Raw genomic sequence first — 4,662 nt, 5'->3', positions numbered from 1 at the left:
CTATTAGTCGAGAGCAATCTACGTGGAAAATAATATATTTTGTTAAAAGCTTTCCGAGGAATTGGAATAGGAATTTGTTTTCTGCGACGGATTCGATCAACTTGACCAGTATTCATGGAAATATAATAAGATTTTCCCATAATAAAATATTTTTTTTATTTAATTTATTATCACACATACAATTACAATTACAATTTATTACTATATACAATTAATATTCATGTAAAAGTATATAAATAAAAAGGCTACTAAAACAATTTATACAATGTTTCCCTAGCTAGGTTACTGGGCAACCTGTGTTTAAGAGAATATTAAAAAGTAATCATATTAATTTTATATGATGATTTATTAATAAAATACCAGCCTTTTATCCATTATAAAGGAAAATATAGTCTTTCATCTCATTAAAAAATAACTAATGATTGAATTTCCTTCTTTCTTTTGAATAAAACATTGATCAGTTTCATAATTTATCAATTGGAAAACCTGATACACTACAACTCAGATCAGAATAATCTGATCTTCAACATTGAGAAATATATTGTTGATAACAAAACTTCTTGTATCAAACAATTACTACAAAAGTTACATTAAAACATATGCCTACCATATTAGAAATCCTTCAATTCTTCTGATTCCATGAATCTACATCTCTACGTTATGACGTGAACTCTGCTCACCCAAATATCACTTAACGAATGATTTAATTCCGTTCACGTAGAAAACTTTAGAAGACAAGTTGGAGACGAGTTCGGATTATCGACGAAATAAATCAGGAGACAAGGTTCCGTACAAGATTTATGGCGGGGAAACACGCGTTATCTCACATTGCGAAAAACTATCTCTTTTGCTTTTTAAATGTAAATGTACTTTGTACAGGATTAAACCGGCTATGTTCGATAGTTTCAAAGATTATTGCTTTACTGTATACCGTAGCAAATGTATAACAGAATTAAAACTGTTTTAGTAAGATCATTTAATATAAAACGAATAGACATGTCAACGTATCAGAAGCATGAAGCAACACCAACAAGTTTTTGCTTTGTATCATGGAAAGCGAAATATCTAATTCCATAATTAGTTGCAGATATTACAATTAAATATAGAGAGGAGCTACATTAAATATAACGCTTTAAACAAACACTAAATGTACGAATGCTATTCTATCCCACTACTAATTAATTATTATTTTCGGGATAGATGTACATTATGCACATTTAAACATACGAAATAAATGATTCTTATATTGCAATACAAATTGAATCCGGAGTATAATTTATTCAAAACAATCATTGGTAAAATCAACAAAAGTAAATATAATATTTTCTGGTGCAAGTAACCCGCAGGTCAAACATGTTAGTCTCCAGGTACAATTCACTAAAGTTATTTTAGTCTCTTTATCAAGACAAAAACAACAAAGTACGGGGGAAAATGAAAATACAGTATCTTTTGTAGCAAGATGCTAACATTTTCTACTTAGTACAGTCTATTGTTTAAAATTATTCCTATGAAAACTTAGTCTACGCTAGTGCTAATGAGGTGCTAAGTATACCTACTTATCTTGGTAGTATAATTAAAATATTACACGCTTATATAAATCTTAATTATAAACCATAACTAACTAATATTTAGTACCAATAGTATTTGGTAAATAAACTCGGAGAGTTTAATTATAAAAAAATGCATAAAAGTAAGATAAGCCCTTTCATACAAAGAATACTTGGGTCATTTAAATAGTGTTCTACATATTAATATATACGAAAACCTAACTTAATAACGATATTAAACGATGAAATATATTTCATAATCAAAGGAATGTGTGAGCTTTTCAATGTGACGTTTCAGCTGAACCAAACGCAAACGATTCCAAATCAAGTTATGCTGACTTTATTTCCTATGGGAAAGTGCCATTCGGGACGGTGACCTGCTTTTAAATCCGAATTTTCTGCACATTTTCGTTTACAGTGCAACGTGACACCTATGTCTTGAATTTCTTTCTGTGTGAATTCGAAACGTATTGGAATTTACCTTTTTATATATGCCCTTTACTTCACAAATTTTAACGGTAAAAAGTTTTAAAACCATTTTAAATTTTATGCTTCTAAAATGGGAACGTTTTAGTTTTGTAAAACTGTACGCAAATGTTTACAGCACGTTTGTCCGAATGTAGCCAAAAAATAACAATTTAGTTACGTGACACGGAACAATCCATTATCTTCGTGTCACATACTGTTCACATTTTTCCCGAGTCCCGACACGGCTTCATTTTTAAAAATCCGCTCATATGTATTTGTTTACCATTAACAAAAAACGAAGTTGTTTTGTTAAACGTTATTCTTTTCCACCATAGAGTTTAAAAAAATAGTTCAGTTTATTCTTGAAAAATATATAATTCATACTTTGTCAGCCATAAAACCAAAAATATCAAATTCAACTATAATATTCATACTGATAAAATTGTTCGATACTTCAGTCCTAGATTGTTTTTCCAGTGGTGAAAAAAATGACTTGTTCGCGACGAGTGGGTTTATAAACGGCTATTGTACCTTTAAAAAAATCCTGAGTAATGAATAATCAAAAATAACTACTGCTTTATTCTGCGGATTCGTCCGGGGGTGAAGCGCGGCACAGATATACATAGATGTGCCCCATACCCAAATGGACTGCAGTCTTTTAGAGGTAAGTATTATTTTATATTTACTTTAAAAAAGTACAAATAGTTGTGTATAGTAAACTAGAAAAACTAAAAGCTAATTTCAAAGTGACATGTTAGTTGCCGCTGTAACATTCCCTTGTTCCTTCTACAAACATGAATTACCCAAACGTCTGATTGCCGGACAAGAGTTTAACCGGTCTGTTTATTTATTTCCTCAGAACCACTGACCCTCGTCACGATTCATTTGTCGTGTTTGAACAAGGGTGTGAATTTTCATGAGAAAATGCAAAATCCCGTGAATAAGATTTATGTTAGCGTATGCTGCGTACCTACAATGTTTCTCTATTAGAAAATTGCAGAACGTATTTTAAGCTTCTTATCTAAGCATATGTAGTGAAAATTTGATGTTGTGTAGAAAATATATTAAATGCATTAAATTTGTATGTTAGTAGGTTATTATTTATGCACTTTCCTAATAAAAAGTTCCAATATAATATAGCTACTGAAGTAAACTATACTGTAATCAAGATCCAATTTACTTCTAGTTTCTGGTTCAAGATTAAAATTCAATTTATTGAAAAGTTTAACAGATACACTTGTAGGGTTCACAAATTGAAAGCTAATCAAAAACGAATCAGTGACGCGATATTTTTCAGACAAAGCAAACTAAAATTACTTTGTCCCGTTTCATTGGAAGTTTTCAAAGACAGTTTTTCATTGAAAATCAGTTACGGGCGACTAATCAAGTTTAGACTGCCAACGAAGTCATTTCGTACTTTCAAATAGATTCTTTGATAAATGGCATTTTGTTCGATAAAGTATCGATATTTGAGAGAAATTTTAATGCTAAAATTGAGGTGAAGAATTGTAAACAAAACGTGACGCAAAATAAATTACGTTGTATTAAATATGCAAATTAATATAAACAAATTTTATTCATTGTGTTAATAATTTAACTGCATTATTTAAAAAAGATTCCAGAACATAGACCTTTGGGATTGTAGCATTTTGAACCTATTTACCAAAAAAAAAATACTAAGTACTATTATATCATACCTATACCACGAATAGATTATTTGTTCACAAAACACAACTTAATTTGTATCCAATAGAAGCCTCGAATACCTATAGACACGTGACTTAAAAGATACCAACCATCGAAACACGAAGATCGTTATCTGAGAGCTTCATACGTGATATGAAATATAGAAGAAATATCTCCTCAATTTGAAGATGAGAAATTCCCAGCGGTATTCCAAGAGAATTTTACAGTGGTGATCAGTTATATAAATTCAAATTTGAATAACTATTTGAAATTTTATGAAAATAATAGTGGTTTTGTTTTCATTTTTTTTTGTATTTTGACGTACACCTTTACGACGAACTTGCTTAACTTTTTAATGTATCTATTATACTCTGTATACCGAATATTTTGAAAAAGCTCAGGAAAATTCTGAATCATTAGATGGAACAACATAATCTATTCATGCGTTTTATATATTATATTTTAAGTTTATACACATAGACATAATAAACAATTTTAACTTTCATTAAAACTCTTAAACTGTTATTTTTCTTTAGAAGTACGCGCATAAAAGATGAAAATTACTGGGATTATATTATATAGACCATATAGGCATAACATGAGAAAAGGGAAATGTGAATAGGTACGGAAAATAAGTAATGTTTATTGAAATAAATACACAACGATTAATTTTTAAACATATTTTAATTATTTAAATTTATCATATTTTATATTAAATCAGTATCTTTTTCTTCGTGGACATAAAACTAAGTATTTTTATTATTATTTCTTGTGCTTTAGTAATGTCCATTTCTCATACGATAAAAATAACTATTGAAGGAGAAAAATCTAACCACCGTTATTTATATTTAAGCAACAAAAAATTACAGCCGTAGTTTTTGTGTTTATTTTCTATTTTCGGTGCTATAAAATTTCATAAAAATTTTAGGTACAACTTTGTCGTAGAATGGACTAAGGTTAT

This window comes from Colias croceus, chromosome 16 (assembly GCF_905220415.1).
Source record: "Colias croceus chromosome 16, ilColCroc2.1".
Lineage (NCBI taxonomy): Eukaryota > Metazoa > Arthropoda > Insecta > Lepidoptera > Pieridae > Colias > Colias croceus.
Note: the sequence above shows the minus strand (reverse complement) of the source record.